The sequence below is a fragment of the Theropithecus gelada genome, chromosome 17 (assembly GCF_003255815.1).
Source record: "Theropithecus gelada isolate Dixy chromosome 17, Tgel_1.0, whole genome shotgun sequence".
In the NCBI taxonomy this organism is placed as follows: Eukaryota; Metazoa; Chordata; class Mammalia; order Primates; family Cercopithecidae; genus Theropithecus; species Theropithecus gelada.
The window spans coordinates 55,018,742-55,045,951 of record NC_037685.1 but is presented as its reverse complement, the minus strand read 5'-3'; the positions used below and the strand labels follow the sequence as shown (position 1 = coordinate 55,045,951).

Genomic DNA, 27,210 nt, shown 5'->3' with positions numbered 1-27,210 from the left:
GGCATCAACAGAACGATCAGAGACGTGTGCAGCTTCCACATGTTTCCAAACATTAGTGAATTTGGCTTCTTCTTATTTTTTTTCCTAACATCTCTGTGTCATCACAGTGAACACATTTGGCTTTTTTCTTTTCTAGTAAACAACTAAAGATTTTCCACCCCCTATTTCTTTTTCCCGTATCTCTTTTCTGCTAACATGATATCCCATAATAATTTTGATAATATGATGTTGCAATGGCCTCCTCATCTCATCGAGGCTCTAAAAACTCCATTAACCTTATATTCCTACAAATGCCAGATCCTTTGTAACAAGCTCTAAGATGTAGGCTTCGGCATCACACAAATGCTTTGATACCTCATAGTACTTAGAATAATTGGGCCACCAATTATTCTGGAAATCTGGGCATATTTGGTACAATTTTTGAGCCATGTAGAAGTTTCACAACTGTATACATTAGGGTGAGATGTGTGAAGACAAGTGGAGTTTCCTTGTTTCTTGGGGCTGATCCAGTTTCTCAGTTTGTCATACTTAGTCTGATCCAATAATTCGAATTATTTCCTTAGGGAAATTCGCGGTGTTCCATAACTTTTGCTCTTCTCCAAGGTAACTTCTAGGCCTTTTAGGTGAGCCTGCTGCAGTCTGGCTGTGGCATGAGTGCCAGAGAACAGGGCCCTACAAATGCATAGCATTCTGCAATCTCCCTTGTGCTCTAGGTGAGCTGCCCCTCTCCCTGAGCCCACAGCACTGTGGTGTGCCTAACTCCTCAGCCATCCAGGCATCGTGATGGCTCTTCTTTCCAAAATCCTTGGTCTCAGCCACCTGCCTCATCCCTGAAGATTTTACAAACTGCAGCCTTGGTCTCAAGCCCAGGATTGTTGACTCCTTCATCATTTTCTGCAGCGACTTTAAAAATCTCCTGCACACCACCCACAGGCTGTGGGACCAGGAGCCTGCCTCAGTCCTGTCTGTTTTGCCTCCTCCTTCGGCAAACCGCACATCATGCTGGATGCCACCTGAGCCCAGCTTCTCCTGGGAGAAACAGCTTTCCAATTACAGCACTTCTCCTGGAATGTCCTTGGGTTTTTGCCCTACTCTATCTACAAACCCCCCGACTCCCAACCCCACACTGGGGTTCTATCCATGAAAGGAGAGATCAGGATGCACACTGACTTTTCTACCTTAACACTTTCTTTTTTACTTCTTCCATCAGCTTCTCAGCCAGGGAAGTGGGGGACTCTACTTCTCCTTGTGTCTCCTCAATCTCATACTCCCTCCCCTTCTTCACACGGAATTCATTCTCTGGGACCCTTATTCTCTGGGACTCATTCTTGTGTCAGGAGAAGTCCCCCTATCAATAAAGGAGTACAAATCAGTGATTTTCAAAGTATTACACCTGTAATACACAAAGACACTTACTGACACTTGTCCTCTCTGTTTGAAGCACATTCTTCATCACATCTTGCTCACTAGAGAATATTACATAAGCAAAAATCTTCCACTCATGTAATATTGATTGGGGTGGATGAAGGTGTGTGTGTGCATTTCAACTTTAAGACCAGTGAAAATTAATAACCAGATAAAATTAGCAACATCGAGTCTAGTAATAATACATAGCACATTGTCATTTCCTGCCAGAGGAACACTGGAGGCATGTTCAGACATTTATCACTATTTAGTATCCAGTTTTCATGAAGTATTTTACTGTCATCCCTAATTAATTCTACCTTTCAACAAGAAGCTCGGGATTGGCTGCTATTGTTATTCTACTCTTATATGTCAGGGAACTGAAGCAGAGGTTAATTAAATGACTTACTCTTATACCCGTAGGCTATGTTGGCAAGGCTGTGTCTTAACAGGGTTGCTGGCACAGATGGCCCAAAAGATGGAAATTTAAGTAACCCTGTTCCAGCAGGGGGCACCAGCTACATTACAAATTTGGGTTCACCCTAGTATTCTGCTGGTTCAAAATCGTACAAGATGGTATACCCAAGAAAAACATAGACTCCAAGTGTTGCGAAGAGGACACCGTTCCCTAGTATCCCTCACACCGAATACAGTTCTTGGGATATAGACAGACTTTAACAAATCTGCAGTCACCTTCCTAGCATGTTTTAAAGAGTTCAAGACAGGAGCTCTTACTCCCAAAGTTCGACCCGTGATGATTTCTAGAATCTTATAATCACAGTTATACTTTCATTCCTTTTGGTCTTAAGAATTTGAAGGCCTCATTTTTAAAACCCTGTAATAAAAATCTCTGAGAAAGGCAACTCCATTAATGGAAATGCTCCCGTCAATGCTTAGGGAATTAGAGAAAGCATAAGAAGAGTGTGTGGTTACAGGATGGGCAAGACGGTCTCCAAGAAGGTGATGCAGGGACACCACCAACTAACTTCCTATATCACGGTCTTATTTACAGTTATGTCTTCTAGATTTAGTGAGTTCTAAACTCTTGCCTCTTTATATCCCTTAGGTGATAGTTTAAAGAAACACGTGTAGGCAGAATTTCGTTCTAATTTTGGGTCCATTGTGAGCCACAGGAAGCACTTTAAAATTTTCATTGAAAATAAGGTGTCTTCAAACAGCCAGAAAAGTTCCTAATTTTTCATATCTGTTTGCCTAAACAGATACAATGAACTCATCCGGCGTCAAAAGCCCATGCCTGGTCAGTAATACGAGTGAAAATTATTTGAAGATCTTATGAAAATGCAGATTCTGGTTTTGTAGGCCTAGGGAGGGTCTGAGATTCCTCATTTCTCACCAGCTCCCAGGTGTGACCACTGCTGTTGGTCCCTACGGAACATGTACTGAGTAGCTAGAAGCTAGATGACAAAACAGGATCCATCTTCCTCAGCTTTCAGAAATGGACTGTGCAGAAAGCAGTCTAGAATTCATCAAGATACCCTCTCCCTCTCCCCATCAAAAAGGCCATTTCAAAAAAGGGTGTCATATAAACAAAATGCTTCAAACTCCAAGTGAAAGATGATGTCCAATGAAGGAGTCACTCCTGGTTCTTCTAGGAGATGAGGGAAGTACAAAAGTGCCTAGAGACATAAAGAGACCCTGCCTTTTAAACTTTCTATATTCTTTGCAGTAAGATCAAGATGTAAAAGTTGAGACTTCTACTTCTTTTTTTAAATTATTTTTTATTATTATACTTTAAGTTCTAGGGTACATGTGCATAACCTGCAGGTTTGTTAACATATGTATACCTGTGCCATGTTGCTGTGCTGCACCCATCAACTCATCATTTACATCAGGGGAGGATTCTTTTTAACCTAGAAAACAACACAGCAGTTGCTCAGCATTTTGTTTTAAAGATGTACTACTACAAACAGCCCCCAAGTATTGCATTGCACCAAACTGATGCAAGATCTACATTGAAATTTTTATGTTGCCTAATTCCTTATAAAAACAGAATTGATATGTTATTGGTCTAGAGGCAGGTGAGGGGGAAGAGGGTAGAAAAATGCTCTGGATAAGGAAGAGGAAGAAAACACTTATTAAGTGATACGTACAGCGTGTTAGACAATGTATTAAACTTGGTGTTCCTAATAGTCCGATGAGTAAATAATACTAGCTTCACTTTACAAGTAAAGAAACTGAAATTTAAGGAACTTAATCATCCAGTTTCAAGTTTCCGCAACTATTAGAAGCAGTAAAGCCTGCTCCAGCATCAGCCTCGCCCTGTTAAAACAGAGATGGCTAGCCCCCGTTCCCCCCACTGGAGTTTCTGATTGAGTGGGTCTTGCGTAAAGCCCAAGAACCTGACTTTTAAAGGAGCTCCCAGTGATGCAGAGGCTGCCAGTCTGGGGACCACAGTGAGAGCCACAGTTGGTTGTAGGCCAGGTGGTTCCACGGATGAGATCAAGCTTTGTGGATCTCAGGAAACACGAATGCACTTAGAAGAACAATGTAAAAACCTGGATCTAAAGAGAGTGGTCCAAGAAGAACCCAACTTCAGCCACCATGCATGGTCTTGTGTTTAAAGACACTAGTATTTGTAATACATTGTAATAGAAAACAAGGAAAGAAAAATCAGAAATTCTCTTTGGCATCATTTTCTATATTTTTACTGTTGATAACGAAGAAAGAAAAAATCAATGTTATATGACACACACATACACACACGTCTGTCTTCAGAAAAGAAACATACATATATTGGGAGGGAGCTGTAGTTTTTCATTTTTCACGTGAAAAATTGAGGATATTCTTCTCCAGCTTGATTGTTAACCATCAACTAATTTCTTACTACCCTCATCCAGTACAAAATTAATGTGGAGAATTTTTATGAGGCGTAATTTATACCCAAAACTCCCCTCCATCCCTCCTCCGTGTTGTGAATGAGACCCTACAGCGATGAAGACTCCTCTTCTATGTTTCTATATTCCTGAGGCATATTTCAGAATTTGGAATCCGTCTATGTGACAAGTAGAGGCACGGCTCTCCCGCGGGGCCCCCACCCGTGGGCGTGCACGTGTTTCAGCCACGGGAGTGACAGCGGCCAGAACACGTGGCTAGACTCTCGCCAAGTCCACCAGACCGTTGTTAACAGGGCTGGAAGAGCCAAACCACAGCACCATCAATGCTGTGATTTACGCTTTGAAAATGCTCCAAGTGGAGCAAGCACACATTTATCAATACTAACGCAGGAACTGCGTCTGTGAGAAAAATAAGAAAAACAGACAAACAAAAGGGGCAGTAATAGTTACACTCTGTAAACGAAGGGTGTCCCATGGTTTAATAACCTTTTCTATCCCAACTAAATCCTAGCTCATCATCTCTTTTTAAAAAGTGGTGCCTTCTCCTGAGCAATAAGCAATCTAGACCAAAATCTCCTTGATGTTAAGAGGCTGTTGCTGATATACTTCGGTTTTCCTCCTTCCTGAACTGGCTCAGAGGCACTTACAGGTTGCAGAGACAGTGCAGAAATCAAGCACAACCTTGGATGTGTCATCACTTCTGGCTCTGCAGGCCCTCTCTGGACCAGGGTTTTCTGCTGTCCTTCCTTCTGTGCCTACTTGCAATCCCTCTGCTGGGAACTGACTCATCCAGAGCCTTTGCATTTGCACTTGATGCCTGGGTCTGGACTCTGCTTTTGTTCCTAGGCATTGTCTCCAGTTCTCTCTCTTCCTTTCCAAATGCTATGGCCAGCTCTGCCCACTGGGGATCCATGCACGGCTCCTAGAACCCTGGTACTGGTGCAATCACTGGCTGGCCTAGTGGCCCAAATGGAAAAGTGGGTGAGGAGAGACTACAGATGCTCACACAGCACCTAATAAGTAACTGCACAACGGCGTTTCATAAGGGATGAAGGAAGAAAGGAAGGAAGGAAGGAAGGAAGGAAGGAGGACGGGAGCACAGGGTGCTATGAGAAACAGTACTCTGGCCTGCCTGGGCAGGTCACCAGCAAATGTCCCTAGAAAGCCCAGAAACAAGTGGGACCACAGGCCTCAGAGCTGATGTCCATGTGATTCCTTTATTCTCTTTTCACCACTGATCTCGAATTACATTTCCTGTGCAGATATTTAATAAACTTCTAGAAGTATGTTAATAAAATCTTCATACCCTCATACTCCCTAATATGCCTTTCATTCCATTCTATCTCAAGAAAGCCATTATGTTTTAGTAATTTTACTCAGATAGGTCCTAATGAAGATACATATTTTTCTTAATGGAAGATGTTTTTAAAAGCTTTTCTTCTCTTCTACCTCTGTTCACAGTCACTTTAGAACCAAAAAAAGAAAAGCTAAGTTGAGGAATCTCCCAGTTCTCCTATTTGCTCTTGAATGGCAAAAGCTCCCCAGTCCTTATCAGAATAGCTCATCCGTTCACTTATTAATGATAGGAGGACCACTGAATGTCCAGATTGCTGTAGGCCTATGACACAGAAGATCCTTCTGTGAAAAAACATAAACGAACAATTTTGACTCATCATCCATTCTACAGGAAACAGCACAAACAAAAAATGTGTGTGTCCATTATGGAGAAATCCATAATTTTATTCTCAGCAATCCAACTCTGTTGAATTCTGTGGAGTATACGGAAAAAAGACAGGATCATTGGAAATGCTACAGAGAGTTTTAGAAATGAAATTTTAGCTCAGGCTTTGACACTTACCACACATGTACTTTCAAAAAGCTGCAAGACATGATGTTACAATTAAAAAGAAAACATCAAAACATGTTGTCACATGCAAATATAAAACAATGGGCCATGTCTTAGAGCATCTGCTTCAAGTTAACTGCACATGTGAAATGTTGATAGAAATTATTATCATTGGTGGGTGTTTTGTACTTTACATTATATCACAATTTACTTAATTGGTTCAGACATATTTTAATAAATTTGATCTTAATCCAATCAGGCAGAAGTGTTCTGAAAAATTTACGTAATTGTTATTATAATACCTGAATGCTCTCAAGTAAAGTGCTTTCAACAGTGTCTAGGTATTTAGGAATTTGGAGTTTGGTTTTCAGAGAGTCTATGAAAATCCCATACACATTACAATATGAGGTTCTTTTTCCATTTGAAGAAATTTCTACTCCTTTAATGGAAAATCTCAGAGAGAATTTTGGGAAAAGACAAAAAAGGGAGACAGAAGGCCTTTGATTAACGTATTTTATATCAAGTCACATGTATTGTTCTCTTGGCTCTGCACCTAGGACCTGTCCCCATTGGATGGTGACAGAGGCAGATCACAGCAAGACAGCCTAGCTACTGAAGGCATGTGGCTGAGAGAATCCTGGTATTCTAGGTGAACGTTTCAAGAAACTGCATCTTCAGGTCACGCTGGGGTCAAAGATAGTTTCCTGTGGGGCTTAGTGGCCAACTGGAGTTCAGAAATAAATAAAAACAATAGAAATAGATAAGCATCCATGTTGATGAATATTGCACTGTACCTGGCACATAATAAACACTCAATAAAATGAAATAAAACAAAGTAAGATTAAACACCAAGAGAACATCGTGAGTTCTAACTGAAAGGAACAATAAATTTAAAATAAAGCACGCATTATCACTTGGTTATCTAGACTGAACTGTTCGATATAGTAGCCACATGTGACTATTTAAATTTTAACTAATTAAAATGTGATGAAATTTAAAAATTAGTTCCTCCATTGCACTAGACACATTTCAAGTGACTAACAGGCACTTAGGACTGTATGTACACTGTAGCAGACACAAAGATATAGAACATTTTCATCATCAAACAAGGTTCTATTTAAAAGTAGTGCTGCTCTAAACAATTGCCTGGAAGACATCTGAAGGAATAAAACACGGCTCTGAAATTTTTGATGGAGGAAATACATAGAAAGGACAGAGCAAATGGTGCTTCACAGAAAAGCTAATTCATGTGATATCCAAAATAAGGAGAAAAAAGGTCAGGCGTGGTGGCTCACGCCTGTAATCCTAGCACTTTAGAAGGCCAAGGTAGGCTGATCACCTGAGGTCAGGAGTTCGAGACCAGCCTGGCCAACATGGTGAAACCACGGCTCTACGAACAATACAAAAATTAGCCAGGCATGGTGGCACATGCCTGTAATCCCAGCTACTTGGGCGGCTGAGGCAAGAGAATAGCTTGAACCCTGGAGGAAGAGGTTGCAGTGAGTGAGACCGTGACACTGCACTCCAGCCTGGGCAGCAAAGTGAGACTCCATCTCAAAAAAAAAAAGGAGAAAAATATACATTTTTATGGGGACATACAGAATATCTGAGATTCATTTTGCAGGTAAAATCCCAGGGGAAAAACCACTCAATCATCTAAATCCATCTGCTTAGTTTTTTTATTTTTATTGTTATTTTTAGTGTTTAGATGTTATTTTTAGTGTTCAATGTAGACTTACAGTCAACACATCAAAGAATGAAATGATCTGTGATACTTGGTGACAGGCAAAAGTACATGGAAATAAAAATTTATGGTATAAGGCATTATTTTAAATTTGGTTTTTCATATTTTTCTTTCAGTGGGAAGATAGCAAGTCTCATCACTGACGGCTTCTTTGTATGACTTATGATGACAACCCACCTTAGTGGTTCAATGCACCATTAAATTTTATCTTCAGTATATTCCCGACATGAAACCTAAATCTCTATTAAGCCTCAGCAATATAATGCAGTAAATTTCTCCAGAGTAGGGATAACCATTACATCTCTGTAAAAAACATCATTTTTTCCACATATGAAAATGGTTAAACTAAAAATTTAATGACTGAATCTAGAAAAGCTCCTTTAGGACATAGAAAATGAGTTTAATCTGTGAATGTGATTTATGACTGTCGGGGCACCAAACTTCATCATGCAGCCATAGCACACAATAAAATATGCTGCGATACTCGCCCTTCCTAATGATGCTTGTCTTTGTCCTATGCATGTGTTTAGTACCTTGGTGATTCTCTCTGAGCTATAAGAACATCTATATCCACCCCACTAGATGAGGCAAATGTTAACACCAGCTATCAAGATTACTGACTTGTGACTGAAATATTGCTCAGAAGTAATGTTTTTCTATCCTTAGAACTACAGCATTCTATTTCATCCTGGAGGTAATTTGAAATATAGAGGGGGAGGGTTAAAATATTAAGATAATGAATTAAACAAGACAGCTACTTAAATTAAGTCACATCCACCCAATTAGCCAATGTATTGGGAACTACAGCCACTTACCATGTAGTTGTGTATGCAAAATTATAACACAAATTTTCACTGAATGAATCAACACTGCATATTCTCAAGGAATCTGGGGCATTTTTATTACACAGGAAATGCTAATCAAGGTAAGTTCAAGGGACAGTGCTTTGATCAGTTATAGCTTTCTGCCAAATAACTGAGGTTTAATTTAGCCACATACTCTCATTACTTTATAATTAATCAAAATTTATGTAATTTCTTAGCCATTTAAATATGCACTTACAATTTTCATATAGTTCATTATACCAAGAATGAATAAACATGTTGAAGAAAAATATTGTTGGTACATCAAATGCTGACAAAAGTTAAAATATGCTATTTTGACATATTTTATATGAAGTTATTCAAATATTATCACTATGAATTTCCCTCATTAATATTCACACATTTCAAAGGTAAAAATTCATAAATTTTAGCATATCTTGCCATTGCCTTATTCCCTGTATTATTTATTTGCTGTGTAACAAATTAGTACTCCAAAACTTATGCCCTCAAATAACACATATTTATTGTTTAATACTCCTATGGGTCAGAAATCTGGGCACAACTTAGCTGTGTCTTCTGCTTCAGGATTTCTGACAAGGCTGTGATCCAGGTGACATTTAAGACCACAGCCATCTCGGGGCTCAAGAGAGCTAGAATCAGCTTCGCAGCTCTCTCGGTGGTTGCAGGCAGAATCCCGACCCTCAAAGACTGTTGGACTTAGGGCTTCAGCCCCTTGCTGGCTTAGCGCCATACCATCTGGCCCTGTCCATTACAGCAAGCTCGGGGTAGAGTGAAGAAGAGTATACCAGTGAGATGGAAATCACAGTCTTCTATACCCGACTCCCAGAGGTGATATCCCCCTACTTTTATTTACTCTATGTGTTAGAAACAAGTCACTGGATCCAGTGTACACTCAAGAGAACGTGAATATGAACACTCAAGAAGACCGATTGACTCCAACTGCCTAGGGAAGTGAGTAAAGATCTAAAGAGCGGAGTGTTACCAACCTATGTAGGAAGTAAAGATGAAAGGATAGGTTTGAGGGAGGAGGAGATAATGAATTCAGTTCTGTTTAGTTTGAAGTCTCCATGGGATGATCAGGTGGAGGATGTCCCGTAGGCACCTGATACAGGGTCTGTGAGAGGTCAAGCTGACCACATAGATAAGAAAGCCATTAGCACACGAGAGGTAGGTTTGGGAGCAGGGGTAGAGAAAGAAAATATGAGGACAAGGACAGAACACTAAGGAGCTCCAACATGCAGGACGAGGCAGAGAAAGAGGATCCAGAAAGGGAACTTAGAAGGAATGGTCACAAAGAGAGAGCTGTCATCGTAATAATATTACAGAAAAGACAAAAGCAGAAGTGAAGAAATAAGAAAATAAGAAAGAAAAAGCTTCTGTTTCATCGTTAAAGTAATACAAAGATAAAATAAGACAAGGAATTAAATATGTCCATGTGATCTGATAATTCAGAAGTCATTAGAGACCATTAACAAGTACATTTTCATTTGCTTAATGGTGTGGAAGATAAATTGTAATAGGTTTAGAAGTGACTAAAAGGTGGTGAAGTGATGGCAACCCATACAGGCTACACTTCAAGCTTAGTCAAGATAAGATTTTTCTTTCTCCTGTCAATTTGGTAAATTTTTGAAAGTATGTTGACAATGGTGTAAAAATATGGTACTACCATCCATTTCTGGTAGAAATAATTACAAATTGAAATATTCTTTCCGAAAGGCAACAAATATTGACAGCCTCTCATAACCCCCACATTTCACACTAGGAATGTATTCCAAAGAAATCAGCAGGGACGAGGTCGGGCAGAGTGGCTTGGCTCATGCCTGTAATCCCAGTACTGTGGGAGGCTGAGGCACGTGGATCATCTGAAGTCAAGAGTTAGAGACCAGCCTGACCAGCGTGGTGAAATCCCGTCTCTACTAAAAATACAAAAACATTAGCTGGACATGGTGGTGCATGCTTGTAATCCCAACTATTCAGGGGCTGAGGCAGGAGAATTGCTTAAACCCAGGAGGTGGAAGTTGCAGTGAGTCGAGATCGCGCCACTGTGCTCCAGTCTAGGTGACAGAGTGAGATGGAGGGGAAGGGAGGGGAGGGGAGGCGAAGGGAGGGGAGGGGAGGGGAGGGAGAAGAGAAGAGAAGAGAAGAGAAGAGAAGAGAAGAGAAGAGAAGAGAAGAGAAGAGAAGAGAAGAGGAGAGAAGAGGAGAGAAGAGGAGAGAAGAGGAGAGAAGAGGAGAGAAGAGGAGAGAAGAGGAGAGGAGAGAAGGAATTGATCCAAAACTTCATAGGAGGGAGGAAGGGAATTGATCCAAAACTTCATAGGTTAATATTATTGTCACAGTGGAAACCTAAAAACATCTGAAATGCCTAACCATAGAAGATATTTCAAATAAATTAAGGAATATTTTATACGTTGGTAAAGGTAAAATTTTTTATTACCATAGCAGATAAGCCCTAAATTCTCAGTGGCTTAACAAAATATACATTTCTCCAACCAGTTGCTAAGGGATCCGGTCTCACACAAGTCCCACCCTAGTAAACAGGCAGAGCCTAAAGTCATCTTGAATATATCTAGTCAGAAGATGGAGGAAGAGAGAAAGGAGAAGGCATATGCACTTCTTAACCAGGTGGAAGTAAAATACATTCCTTCCATCCCCCTCAGATGCAAGGGGAAGTAAAAAATGTAGTCATTAAACAGGCAGTTACTCCCAACAAGCATTTTCTAGTATGGAAGGGGAACAGGATCTCTGTGCATAGCTAGCTTTCTCTGCCACAGTCCTCTTCTCTGGTCAAAATGTATCCATGTGCATCCCCATTCCTACATACAGGATCTATTCCCCACACCCCAGTAGACTTCGAAGCTCCATGTTGACCGTGTTAGATACCCTGGTCAGTCTGGCTCCCCACGTGACCGAATGCAGCAGCATTCTGCTTTTCCAACAAACGCCAAACACGTGTATTATTTCTATTCTCTCTCAATGTTTGCCTACACACAGAAACATTTTGCCTGAGGCCATGTAATTTTCCAACGTCCATTTTGTGAGTTGAGTTGTGGAATTCCACAATTGAATTAAATTTGGAAAAGCTGTATTGAAGACCTAATCCCTGATACCTGTGCGTGTGACCTTATTTGGAATTAGGATCTTTGCAGATATAATCAAGTTAAGATAAGGTTATAGTGGATTAGGGTGGGCCCTACCTCCAAGGATTGGTAACTTTATAAGGAGAGAGAGATTTAGATACACACACACACACACACACACACACACACACACTGCGATGCACATGTGAAGATGGATGAAGATGATACAGGCAGAAATTAAAATGATGCAGCTCCAAGCCAAGGAGTGTGAAGGAGTGTCAACCGCCACCACCAGCAGCCAAGAGGCACAGAGGGATTACTTCCCAGAGCTTTTAAGGAGAAAGGCCCTGCCAACAACTTGATTTTGGACTTCTAGGCTTCAGGACTATGAGGGAATGAATTTCTGTTGTTTCACGGGCCCAGTTTGTGGCAGCCCTAAGAAACTAATATAGTCTGCATCCAACCAACACATCCTACAAAGATTCTATTTTCACTTTCTGCAGTTACGGCTACAGGCAAATCGACGATCTTTAAACTTATTTTTGGAGACAGTTTAACCACATGTTTTGTTACCCCATACCCTGGGCCTCTGTCTTCCCATGCTCCCGCGCAAGGTCTTTTACTGCTCCCTGCCTGGCATCTCAAGCAATGTCACATGTTTTAGGATATTTATTATACTAGCACTCACTTTAAGGTACTAGTTCCTATATTAAAGTAATGCTAATCAATATAACAGATAAACTCCATATTTCAGCGGCTTAATCCCATGACATTTTGTTTCTCACTCTGTAACTCTAGCCGGCAGTTGGGGGGAGAGGGGGGCCCGGGCGAGGAAGTGTTCTACTCCGGGGGTCATTCATGACCCTACTTTGATACGGACTCTGCCAATCCTCAACACATGGCTTCCAAGGTGACCCTGGCCATTGTGACCAGGTAAACAGACGAAAGAAGTCACAGAGCTTGGAGAATACCCACTTCTTCACTATTTTGGCCCAGAAGCAACACATACCACTTTTAATAAGCGCTTAGTCACATGGCCCTACTGTGGGGAAGGTGTCCTGGAAGGACAGCCACACCCCGGAAACAACTTTACAGAAGGGAAAAAGAGCATTGCAATGGGCTGAATGTTTGTGTTCCCATAAAATTCATATGTGAAATCCTAACCCCCAATGTGATAGCATTAGGAGGCAGGGTCTTTGGAAGATAACTAGAGTGTGAGCATGGAGCCCTCATGAACAGGGTGAGTGTCCTTAGAGAAGGGACAGGCCTCTCTGTCATGTAAGGACACAATGAGAAGTTGGGTCTGCAACCCAGGACCATTAACTAGCACAAACTTTGCATTCCAACACTATTCAAGAGTGTGAGAAATATCTCATCAAAATACTTACAATAATTACAATTACAAACTTAAAATAATTTACATTGTAAGGCATATTTCGTATTTTTACTCTACCTGTATCTAAAATAGATCATTACCAATAGGCAGCAGTACATATGCACATATGTGGTTGGTTATATATTATCAGTGTTTGGCATGTGAGTAGGATTATTTGTAATTTTTATTTATCTTGTATACATTTCTATGTTTTCCCAATTTATATTTCTAATTTAATACATATATACTTTTTGGGTCTGAAAAAGAGTAAGTATTATATTGATCATAGAATTAAAGAAGTTCAGCATTTTACCTGGCACATAATAGCTGCTCAACAAACTTTTATTGGATTAATCAAGGACACTGGATGAGAAAGAAAAGAGAATGGATAGTAATTAGAGAGCATTTCAGGATCACAAGAGAGTTTCTGTAAGGATAGGCTATTTGAGCATGTGTATAGGTTGAGGAAAAGAACTTAGTAAAGAAGAAATAAATCTAAGATACACTATTGGAACAGAAGAAACTGAGATCAAAGGCCTGAGGGCAGACTGATCTTGGGCAGAAACAGAGACCAAAGAGGAGAGAAGTTTTGCTGAGCAGACAGGCAAATAATAAGGAAGGGAAGGAATTGTTTCATGGTTTATGTATATAACTTTACCTCTGTTCATATTTGATGTATATAACTTTATATACTGTTACCAATATGGCAGAGTTGGTGTTACTCAACCTGAAAAGTCTGTACTCTGACTTCTACAGCCTCTACACCTCTAAAATTTTCATGTAAAATAGAAAAGGTTTTCCAGAGACAGTGAAAGACTAGGCGCTAACTAGAAGGCTCCAGTGGAGTTTTGGGGAGGACAGCGCAGTAATGAAGTCATTGTGTTTAAACTAGGGAGCTACGGAAGATTGAATTACTAAGTGTTCTGTAATGCAGTATTTTAGAAACTTTGTCTCAAGTTATATGCTACTTTCTGTAATTACAGAAATCTAATGTTATTTTATCTAATTTTGATCTGGGTGCAGACAGTGTCAACATCTTGGCTCTAGAATCAACAACATGTGTTCAGGTTTTATGACTGCTGATGCACCTCCTTGGAAACCATTCTCCTGCATCATTCAGGCCATTATAACAGCAGGTGAATCTTCATGATGTTTTTGTTAGTCTCTGATGGAGGAGAGACTAGTACAGTTTTGGCACATGGACTGAAAATACGTAAGATATAGTTCGCAAAGCCGACATTTAGAAAAGTTCTGCCTTTGTGGCCGGGCGCGGTGGCTCAACCCTGTAATCCCAGCACTTTGGGAGGCCGAGGCGGGTGGATCACGAGGTCAGGAGATCGAGACCATCCTGGCTAACATGGTGAAACCCCGTCTCTACTAAAAAAATACAAAAAACTAGCCGGGCGTGGTGGCGGGCGCCTGTAGTCCCAGCTACTCGGAGGCTGAGGCAGGAGAATGGCGTGAACCTGGGAGGCGGAGCTTGCAGTGAGCCGAGATCGCGCCACTGCACTCCAGCCTGGGTGACACAGCGCGAGACCCCCTCTCAAAAAAAAAAAAAAAAAAAAAAAAAAAAAAAAGAAAAGTTCTGCCTTTGTTAAAAACAAAATTTTATCTCAATAACTTCAAATAATTTCACACAATTTCTTATGCCCTAGTGAGTCTTGGTCTTAGGTATGCATATATGACTTACCTACTTTTTTCCTGCTATTAGCCAAGATCGGCAAACCCCCACCCATGTCAGCTACACTCAAATTTGCTAGTTTCCATACTAAGAGTTCCACCTACTCCTTTTACACTCAGGGGAAGGAACGAGTACTCCTTGTACTTTCCACTTTAAATATAGAGCACCTGCCAATGCACTTAGCACATAAAGCTTCTGCTCAGTAAGTGTTAGTTACTAATACACGGAACATACTGGTCTTTCTACACTGCTAAGAATTACCAGTAGTCCAACAATACACTTCCTAGCTCACTAATGAATGTGAGTTTAAGAAAGGGCTCAAATCAATGGAGGGAGAAATTTCTTACATTAAAGCATTAGACAAGGAGTGAATTCATTGTTCAACAATAAATGTTCTGCTGGTTATTAATCCAGGTCCTGGGGATGGTATGTAGAACTACCAAACCAGCTACCTTCCCTCAGTCATCTACAGCTATAATAGAGTTGGTGCAAGCAGAGTTATAAAGACCATAAGAAGGAAGAAATCCAAGCTGGGCCAAGGCTACCTGGAAGAGAATTATGATGGAAGTGTTTACTAAGATTCCTGATAAATAAAATACCATGCATGGGATGGCTTATTGGTGAATTTGAGCTGTTTCAGGCCAATTTTCTTATAATCCCACATGTGCTCACCAGCTGACCCATGTCGTCGTATCATCTGCGGGACATTACTGATATAGTAAGAACCACCTCCTGGGATGGGAGTAGGGATACAAATCAGTTTTCTCAAAGTAATGTCAGTATGTGTGAAATTTACCAGAACCAGGGGATTGTCAAATATATATATGTATCATTAGATAATCATTGGCTAATCTTATTTTTACAGTAAGCATGGGATGAAAAAGTTAGTGTATTCGTAACTACTATAAAAAACATTAAAATTATCTAAAAATATCATTACTAATGCTTAAATGTAAAGTTAGCACAGCAGTGAACCCGAACATTTTAGAGTTGTAGAGGCTCTAGAAGTCAGAGTCCAGAATTCTCAGGCTGACAAACACCAACTCTGCCTAATTGGACACAGTAGCGATTAAAGTAGAAGACTATTAAGTTCTATCAATATCTCTTTCAAGCAATCATGATGCAATTTTTACTGTCAACTTTGTAATCTGTATTAAAGAATAATATCTTCTTTCTTTATTGTGTTACAAGTGATGTCCTGTAGGTCATGTCAAAATTTAAAAAAAAATAAAATGAGAAATCAATTTTGTAGATAATTTAGTTCTTATTCCTATCTGCCAAGATTTTTCTCTTGTAATATTCAGATAAAGATAAGTTAGGGGACTTGAATCATACAGAGAAAGCTTCAGTGTTTTACTTTATTGTGTTTGGATGAACACAGACATATTAAAGAAAAGATAGACATAATTTCCTGCCATTCATCTAAGGACAAGTCAGACTTAATACATGGAAACAACATTCTTTTAAACAATCATTTAAAAAGCTAAGTGCTCCTTGAAAAACATTAGTGACCTCTGTTAATCACCAGGGCTTGTATTCTCATCCTTATTTGCACTATTTGTACTGTGTACATCATCAGCCTTAGCGCATCTCCATCCTTGATGCCTGTTTGTGAACAAAAACAGAGTTAAGCAATACCTAGTAAGTTCTTCACGTGTGTGGCCCTAAGCATTCTGGCTATTAAAGGCAGCTGGATTTGAAACCCAGTAGGACCCAACTTGCAAAGATAAGGAAACTAATACAGGGTATGGCCGTAAGCATTGATCCACCTTTCTGGGTCAACAGCTGCTTGTCCGTCGGTATCTCTGATGAAAGCAGGGGAGCATGATGAAATGGCCATGAATGTATCATGCATCACTCTTTCCACCATGCCCACCCACAACACCACACCTTGATTTTTAAAGGAATAAACTGCAGCACCCAGAGGATTGTTTAATTTTACCGAGAAAGTCCAAACTTGTAACAGCAATAAAAGTCAGAGCTTTATGGTAAAGAATCAGTTTGGATTGTTCATGAAACATCTTTTATTCAAATGCCTCCAACCTGCTAAAATAAAGGAGAGGAATCCATATATTTTATAATAATCAAGAAAAGTACCATACTGCATGGTGTTTCCTAAGGGAAAGCTCTGATGGAATCACAACATGCCATCATTAATGAAGTAACATTTCACCGCATTCATTTGACGATGTTAACCCAGCTCAGTGGGATACCCCCCTTCATTTGGCCAGTTGACAGCTTCTTGTGGCTTCTTAAATGTGAAAGATGTATTAAGTTCATACCTACTGAAGACATGGGCAAATCATTCCTGACACTGTGCAGTTTCACTTGATAAATCCAGAGAATGTGTCAGCAAGCTGAGTGTAGTCATCTGTGAAAAATACTCTACTTTCAAATAGAAAAATAAAACTTGTTACACTTCTCTTTGCATATTTAAAACTTACAGGCTTACACGTGAATATATAATTCTGCATTTCCATACCTATAAAATACATATCCCACTAGAAAATGTATTCTTGTTAGATCCTAGAATCACTAGGTTCTGGTTGCTTGAGAGAAATTTCTTAAAAAGCATTCTGGCTCAGCTTAGTATTCTCCATGGTTGTCTTTTACTGATAGACAAGGCACTTTGTGTTATTTTAACATCTTATATCCATTCACTCCACTAAATATCTGCTTTCTTCACAGTCCATAGACATAGCTGTAAGAAAGTCTAGCCACAGAAGGAAATTTTAATTTTTAAGCAGCTGATGAGATGGCAATCTGTCTTGGTTGCTGCCATAATCTTCCATTTACAGCTGACATGTTTATTCTTGGGCATTTAAACTGTGGCCCAGAAAGCCATGAAGGGAGGCCAGTTATAAATGTTAGATTTGATTGGAAATGACATTCCAAAATAAACATGCCAAAGTGCAGCAGAGTGTTCTCCTATGCATCCACGTTGCACCACACTCAGCACACAAACCCGCAGACACACAAACACACACAGAGCATTCGCCTTTGCAACTTCACCACACTCAGGCGTGCAAACACACAGAGACATGTGCATGATTTCTATCTGATTCAATAAGAGGGAAGAAAATGAAGCGGGCACCGGTCAAAACAAATGTCATTCTACTCAGCAGCAAAGCATGTAAGGAAGGCATTAAGCCTCATCTTCCAACACCAGAGAAGAATATTTTTAAAGACGCAGAAGGAAGTATTCCTCCTGAAAGATCAGCTGGGAGGTCCCCTTTCCACATCACTCAATTCTCTAATGAGAAAATAAATGAATGAGAATAATAAAGGAAGGAATCACTTTGAAAAGATATAGATGCACAATAAGTATAAACCAGACTGGGCCTTCTGCCCAGAAAATCAAGCGAACGAAGGCAAAATCTGGAGGGGAAAAAAAAAAAAAAAAAACCAGATTTTTTTTTTTTTTTAAAGAGAATACTTGAAAGGCATATTTAGCAAACTATGGGGGAAAAAAAGGAAGCAAGAAAAACAGCGTGAACAAGTGTGTTTACACAATGGGAAGGCCTGGGAAATGAAAGAACAGAAGGCAGAAGCAAGTAAAACACGGAAATGCGAAGCCCACCTTTCTCCATAAGGCTCTGCCTTCAGGAGCCAGCACATTATGTCAAATGTCCTGCAATGGGAGGAAACTGAGGTGGAAACCCTTAATTAGAAATCTTCAAACTCCTGGCCTGTTTTTGTTTCTTTTATTACTGTGTCTGGGTCCCAGAAGGACACATATTAATTTCCATCCCATTTATCCAATTTGCCTTTATTTTTGGACTGGGCCCCCCCCCAAAAAAAAACAAAACAAAAACAAAAACAAACAAACAAAAAAACACCATTAGCCTGTATCTGCTAGAATTATCCCCAGGATGGTGAGAAGGAGATAATATTAGAAGATAACAAATTACCAAATGGTCAATTCAGTCGATGTGGCTGTACGTATGGAACGACGAACTGGTGAAGTTTTAAGCTGCTAAAATTTCTAGTAATGTTACACAGGCAGAATCATAAAGTTCATGCTTCTGAAGGGTAAAGAAATTTGTTTCTGCCTGGACTCAAATGTTAACCTACTCTTCCTGCCTAAAGAAACAATGTATAAATCCCACTTATCTATGTGTGGGCTGAGCTCCTGGAGTACTCAGAAAGCAAGAGTGGACCTTGTACCATTGTGAAAACTGTGAAGGATCAGGTATTTTACCCTACCTGCAAGCTAAAAGTTAGCCTGCCACCATTTCATGGTTACCCCTGAAGATACGAGACTCCTGGGCTAGAGACAAAAAATTTTATTACCCCCAGCAAAAACAGTAGTCAGTGACTGTGTAATTACATCAATTTTCCAAGCCCCAAGTCCCACAAGAGCTTAAACAGACAAATGACATCTACATTGACCATGGGTGGCTTTACAAAAGAGAAATCCTGAGTTTGGGGTATTCACTGCTTTTAGAGTAAGTGAAAGCCAGATTTCTTTTTTCTGCAGGGTGATAGTACCTCATGCCTCAAAGTTGCTCTTACTGCAAAGAAAATCCTAAGTCCAGGTAAGGATCAGTCGGGGACTTGCATTTTGGGGACATCGTAAGATATAAATGAGCACAAGACTCCCAGTGACGAGTGTCTCCCAACAGGCACCATGCACATCATGAAACCACTGTTAGGATAATCATCATTGGTGGCTGGTATTTTGAAGAAATCAAAGCCCTTTCAGAAATACAGCTAGTGGTAAAGATTGTGCTTCAAGTTTGAACTCCAGGAACTGCAAATTAAAATAATTAGTAAGAGTTCTCTGAAATGTTCACTAAATTCTCTGAAATTCAGGAAAGCGTCCACATCTGCCTCAGCTCAAAGCCCAGCTGAAAGACGTTGGTGAAATTATTTAATCTCTCTGTGCGTTAGTTCCTCCTCTGCATTAAGGAAGTAATAATGATAACTAATTATTAGATCATCATGAATATTAAACTATACTTCTAAATATAACACCATATAGACGTCAGCCACTACTATCACTGCTACTATAATCATAATAGTATACTGGATGGGAATAATATGGAATGCACATTTAATAGGACCAAGATAATGAAAAAAGATAATACGTATTCGAATTACAAAAAAGTTTTCTTAAGCATTTCACTAAGTCGTGGCCAGGTTCAATTAGATGTTAATATTAGACTTCTACTTCCAAAGAGATGAAATAGAAGTACTTTTTCTCATTCCTTCTGCTAAGTACCATTTAAAACCCTGCACGTTGTGTATAAAACAAACATAAAAAGCCTCTGAAAGACAAAGGAGAAAGCTCACTGGCTGGAGATGGTAGGATCCAAGGAACAACATCATGGTGAGTTCCTGGGGGGGTTTAGTTTGGGTTTTAGCGGGAGAAGCTGACAAGTCCAAATGTCAACAGGAGCAGATAAAAGCAAGCCCCCAATAAAAATGCCTGCTCTCCTTAACCAAAGAACCAGAAAGGAGCAGCTTAGCAAGACAGAAAACTTTCAGAGCATAACTGCTCTGCTCCAGCCAAAGAAAAGACAGTGGCCCCATATTCACGCCAGCAAAGACAGAGTGAGAAGCCTAGACTTCCACTTACTCCAGCGTGAACAGAGACATCTCAACCTCCCCACTGGGGTCATGTCAGAGAAGGCAGAGAAGGGAACTGGGACGTTCATCCTTGCCACATGGTAATGCGGCTGCCTCACTGCAGGGTCAGTGGAGACTTTGTGGGAAACCTGGACTTCCACCCCAACCAGTAGTAATGAGATGCCCCTCCCTCTCCTTGATATGTTGGTGTCACAGGTGGCCTAGTGCAAGGTAAGTGCACTAGGTTTTCGCCATCACTCAGTGATCATAAGATCATTCTCCATGCTGTCAGTGGGACCATGTAGGGAGCACTCATGATGTACTTCTTCCTCTCCTTCCCAGGGGAATAAACAGGGGCCCAGGGGCTGGAGGATGCAGAACTCCCATCACTTTCCAGCAGTAACAGGAAACTCTCCATTTCAGGTATCAATGAGTGCCAAGGGACTGGATTTCTTGCCCTAACTGGCGATAAAGAGGCAACTCACTCCCCATTTTTCTGTCAGAGGATGTCAGAGGAAGCGAACTGATACATGTTGAAATAAGACCCAGAGAGTCTCCTAACATAATACCTAAAATGTCCTCATTTCAATAAAAAAAATCACTCATCACAACAAGAATGAGAAAAATCTCAATTTGAATGAAAAGACAATCAATAGAGGCTAACACAAAGATAACAAAGATGTTGCAATTATCTGATAAATACTTTAAAGCAGCCACAATAAAAATACTTCAGTGAGCTATTCTGAACATACGTGAAGCAACTGAAAAATAGAATCAGCAAATAAATAGAAGATATAAAAAATCAAATGGAAATTGTAGAACTGAAAAACACAATAACAGAATTTTTTTAAAAAACTTAGTGTATGAGTTCAACAGTGGAATTAAAGGTACAAAAAGAAGAATCAGTGAGCTAAAACATAGAACAACATAAATAACCCAATATTAACAATGGAGAGTAAACAAACTGGAAAAAAAATAAATAAACAAGGCCTCTAAGACCTATGGGACTATAGATCTAAAATTCTTACCATTGAGACCTCAGAAGGAGAGGGGAAATAGAGTGAAGCTGACAAGTACTCAAAGAAATAATGGCTGAAATGGCCCAAATTTGGCAAAAGACCTAAACCTACATATTTAAGAATCTAAGAGAAATCCAAACAGAAAAGCTCTGGACTCTGGTTGCCCAGGCTGGAGTACAATGACGCGATCACGGCTCAGTGTAACCCCCACCTCCCGGGTTCAAGCGATTCTCCTGCTTCCGCCTCTTGAGTAGCTGAGATTACAGCATGCACCACCACGCCCAGCTAATTTTGTATTTTTAGTAGAGACGGGGTTTCTCCATGTTGGTCAGACATATCTTGAACTCTGGATCGCAGGTGATCCGCCCACCTCAGCCTCCCAGACCGAACCGGGCTATGGTTTTTAAAATGGGAGTTCCTCTGCACAAGCTCTCTCTTTGCCTGCTGCCATCCATGTAAGATGCCACGTGCTCCTTCTTGCCTTCCACCATGATTGTGAGGCCTCCCCAGCCATGTGGAACTGTAAGTCCAGTAAAACTCTTTCTTTTGTAAATTGCCCAGTCTGGGATATGTCGTTATCAGCAGTTTGAAAATGGGCGAATATGGTTCATAAACATGTAAATGATAGAAAAAAAAAAGAAAAACTCTTAAGAAGTCCACCCCAAGACATAGCATAGTCAAATTTCTGAACACTGAAGACAATGAAAAAGTCCTGAAAAAAGCAAGATAGAAATAAGCAATTGTCTATGTTGAAAAAAATAATTTAAATGGTGGCATATTTTTCATTGGAAATCATGGAGGCCGTAAGGAAGTAATCTACTTTTCAAGTGCTGAAAGGGAACTGTCAAGGGAAGAATCTATATCCAGTGAAAAATAATCCTTCAGTAACGAACAAGAAACCAAGACATTTTCTGAGGAAGAAAAAGTAATAGAATTTGCTGCCAACAGATCTTTTAAAAAATGTTGCTAATAAAAATTCTCTAAAAAGAAATCATAACAGAAAGAATCTTGGAACACTGCAAAAGAGAAAAGAACAAAGGAAAGAGTTAAGTATAAGCAAATACATTTTCCTCTTCCTCTTAAGTTTCTAAATTATGTTTGAGGGTTTAAAAAATATAATATTCTCTAATGTAGTTCTAAATATATGGAGAGAAAATATTTACAATTTTGTTATGAATGGGAGAAGGTAAAGAAATGTAAAAAGATGTAAGGATTCTATACTTCACTTGAACTGATAAAATATCAAGGCCAGTTGGCTATAATAAATTATGTACCTATAATGTACTATCTAGAAAAACTACTAAAATTGCTATACAAAGAGATACTTAAAAACACTACAGACAAATCAAAATGTTATTCTAAAACGTGTTCAAGTGACCCACAGGAAGGTATCAAAACAGAGAAGTCAAAACAAGACAGAACGAATGGAAAACAAAAATAAAATATCAGACTTAAGCCTTAACATATCAGTAATCATATTAAATGTAAATGGTCCAAATACATCAATTCAGTAACAGAGATTGGCAGAATGAATTTGAAAACATGACCAAACTATATGTTGTGTATAATAAACTGAAGTCAAATATAATGATAGGAGTAGGCCAAAAGTAAAAAGATGGGGAAAATATATTATGCAGCCATTAATCTAAAGAAATTAAGAATAGCTATATTAACATCAAACAAAGTCGACTGTGGAGAAAAGAAAATTACCAGACAGAGAAGAGTATTACATAATGATAAAAGGGTAAATCCACCAAAACATACAAATTCTAAATGTGTATAAATGAAACAACAAACCTGCAAAATATGTGAGGCAAAAACAGAACTAAAAGGAGAAATAGACAAACTCACAATTAAAGTTGGGAACTTCAACATCCCTCTCTCAACAATGATAAAACAACTGGAGAGAAAATCAGCCAGGATCTGTAAGAACTAAAAACACATCACCCAGCGCAGTCTAACCAACATTCATACTTCAATCAGAAACATTTTTTTACACTTACAGAACCTTAACCCATGAGAGACCATCTCCTGGGCCATTAAACAAACCTCAACAAATTTAAAAGAACTGAAATCATACAGAGTGTTTTATGACCCCAGTGGAATCAAACTAGAAATCAATAATGGAACAATAACAGAAAAACCTCCAGACATTTGGAAGTTAAACTATATATGTTTAGATATATATAAACTATATATATCTATATAGATATATATATAGTGACCATGGGTCACAGAGGAAGCCTCAAGCAAAATTAAATATATATATATAGAGAGAGAGAGAGAGAGACTTGAAGAGAAATAAAAACACAACATGTCAAAATTTATAGGACACACTTAAAGCAGTGCTGAGAGAAAACCTTAGGAAATTAAATGTCTATAATAGTAAAGAGAAAAAATTCAAATACATAATCTAACCTCCTACTTCAAGGACCTAGAAAAAGAAGAACAAGAGAAATCTGAAACAAGCAGAAGGAGAAAAATAATAAAGTTAAGAGCAGAAATCAAAGAAATTTAAAACAGAAAAACAAATCAGGACCAAATGTTAGGTGATCTAGCTCCTAGAGCTGACGTGGATTCAGTGGCCATGAAGAGCACTATCCAATTATGATCTTTCTTCTACTTTGTAATATGAAAGATAAACAGAAGCAAAAGGAGGCCACAGTGTGCATTTCTAAGTAACTTTGATGTGAGCTAGGATTTTAGCTCTCCATATAGACAGAAGTTTCCATCTACTAACACATGGAAAAATGATACATAGAAATTTATTTATTACTTTAGTGGATCTTTGAATTACATGCATCTTCTCTCAGGGTATCGTATCTGTGCATGAGCTATTGGATGGAAATAAAAAAAGAAAGTCTGAAAATTAAAAGAAAAAGAAAAAAATAGAAGAACGAAGTCTGAAAACATCTTCCATCATGGAAGAATACTGTGGCAGCACGTGATGAAATAGACATGTGATTCCCTTCCCCAAAGAATATCAGAAATTGCTAGTGTTTTGATGCTTTCGGTTGGTACCATGAGGTTGCATATTCAAGTGAAGGAACAGAATTCCAAGAAAAATGAGGCATATGTAGTTGGAATAAAATTTTGTAAACTTTGCAGCATGAGGAACACCCCCTTGTGGCTGCCAGTCCGCCGTGCTGCCCCGGCTGCCAAGTTCTCCCTTATTAATGTACTGATTTTAATGATGACAGCAAAGAGAATAACAGAGAGACTTGTTTTGTTTTGATTTTGCTGTGTCAGCATTTTTAAAATATTACTTTCACCATTCAGTTATAATATCACATTCTCCAAATTGTTCCAAAACTAATAAAATTAAAGATAGCATCATTCATGCAGCTGGTAAAAAAGGGAGCTTTTAATGTCTGAGTGGATCAATATTTACACATCAAAATTGTAGCATAAAGTTTTCAAGTTCTAATCTGATATCAGTTAAATGGGATAATTTAGACATGCCAACTTTTAATACTACATAAAATTATGTCATTTAATGAATGCTAAATTTAGACATATTAGAAGCATGGGCAAATAAACTTATAACCTAAAATGAGGAAGTAAAATCAACTTTTATTTCTAAGTATCATGGTAGTTGAGGTTGGAAGTTTTTAAGATGTATATATGATATACACCATATATACAGATACTATTTTTAAAAACTACCCAAATAATGTAAGCAGCTACACAGACAGAAACCAGTGTATTATAGCCACAAAACTCAAACAGGTTCAGCTCCAACTCAGGCTATCAGTGAATCAAAAAGAAACACACATGGTGTCACAAAATCAGTTGTGCATGAATGATTTCATAATTCTAATTATCCCACTGATCCGTTTTGCCACATTTATCATAGACTGACTACACAGTCATGTCTCTCAATCTTTAAAACACCACTCTGCTGTTTTCTTTATTCCTCACCCTTCCTATTCCTGTTGTCTCAGACTTGGAGTATTATGATGGACGCCACCCAGACCCTGTTTCAAGTGCTGCCTCACCTCCGCCATGATATTCCACGATTGCTTAAATTTCCTAAATGGCAACCTCATCATTTTACCCTCTACCTGAAATATTCCAGTTGTTCCTCACCCTTTTCAGGATAGACTCCGTAACCCTTATATAACATATTAGGCCGGGTGCAGTGGCTCATGGCTGTAATTCTAACACTTTGGGAGGCCGAGGTGGGTCATCACTCAAGGTCAGGAGATCGAGATCAGTCTGGCCAACAAGGTGAAACCCCATCTCTACTAAAAATACAAAAATTAGCCGGGCATAGTGGTGCATGCCCATAATCCCAGCTACTGGCTACTCAGGGAGGCTGAGGCAGGATAACCATTTGAACCCAGGAGGCAGAGTTTGCATTGAGCCGAAATGGTGCCACTGCACTCCAGCCTGGGCAACGGTGTGGGACAAACAACAAAAAAAATCAATTCCCATATAATCTGACCTCTGCCTTTCCATGTTTCTTTCCTCACCCCACTCCCCACATTTGCCTACACACCAATGGTGCAGCCACTTTGAGCTACCTAGTTATGACATTCTTGCTTTTTCACAAACTATTCCTCTGCTTCCTGGGCCTGGGAGGACGACTAAAGCTGCACCAGGGAAGGGCCCGTCCCAACAACTGAGAAGGGGCGGGGCTCCCACTTGCACCTTGGCTGTCGCTGGCTCTCTGTAGCGCGTGCAGCCCTGGGGGCACCTCCGAGATTGGAGCAGGCACCAACAGCAATAGCAGGGAAGAGCCAGGCAGCTGGAGCAGGCAGTCCTGAGCCTGCAGGGGTTGGTGGCGGGGAGGAGCCTTACTGGCCCCCCAAGAGCACAGAGAGGATGGTGTCTGGAACCATGGCGGGGCGGCTGCAGCGTCACCCAGAGCGGGAGGCCCGGCCCAGAGGGGCAAGGCTGCTGCCTGCCCCACGGAGCATTACAGCCCCAGCCACGCCTCCCCCCTGCAGCCTGTGTCTTGGCAGCCATGGCTCTACACGGGCGGCTGCCATCATTAGGATTCAAAAAGCAAAAAGAAGCAAAATAATAGCAGTAAAACAAAGAAAACAGGCCGGGCGCGGTGGCTCACGCCTGTAATCCCAGCACTTTGGGAGGCCGAGGCGGGCGGATCACGAGGTCAGGAGATCGAGACCATCCTGGCTAACCCGGTGATACCCCGTCTCTACTAAAAATACAAAAAACTAGCCGGGCGAGGTGGCGGCGCCTGTAGTCCCAGCTACTCGGGAGACTGAGGCAGGAGAACGGCGGGAACCCGGGAGGCGGAGCTTGCAGTGAACTGAGATCCGGCCACCGCACTCCAGCCTGGGCGACAGAGCGAGACTCCGTCTCAAAATAAAAAGAAGAAAAAAGAAAGTTCATATATCAAAGTAAGTTACTATGGTTAGTAAAGATAATAATAATGACTATGAAGTGGGGTTTGAGGATGCTCAGTAAATTACGTGCACCTCTTGCACCTAACTATTGATCTTAACAGACAGGACATAAGCATTAGCAGTTGGAGATCAAATATTGCCTTCCTTGCTTAACAAACTGATATTTGAGAAAGTAAGATGGTGGCAACAGTGGGCTTCTTCATACTGAACCGCAGAACTGCGCTCCGTGTAATAAACACAGGAGCAGCCAGCTCCCACTGAGAAAGAAGAAGGGAAGAAACTGCTTTCCATGCTCACGTCCCCTCCAGAGCTCATCCGTGAGGAGAGCGTTGCCCCCCCACCTGGGGTGGACGGATAAAGGGGTGAAGACAGGCCAAAGGTGTGACAAGTCTATGTGCCTGCCCTCAAAGAAAAC

At 40.1% G+C, this 27,210-nt stretch overlaps 1 long non-coding RNA gene across 1 annotated transcript in view; it reads right to left on the bottom strand.

Annotated features, from left to right (window-relative positions):
• Positions 1-4,042: 4,042 nt before the first annotated feature.
• LOC112611016 overlaps positions 4,043-27,210 on the bottom strand; it is a 67,174-nt gene continuing 44,006 nt past the window's right edge. Inside the window, exon 2 of the long non-coding RNA XR_003116524.1 lies at positions 4,043-6,028. This is a non-coding gene — a long non-coding RNA (uncharacterized LOC112611016). The remainder of the gene's footprint in view (positions 6,029-27,210) is intronic.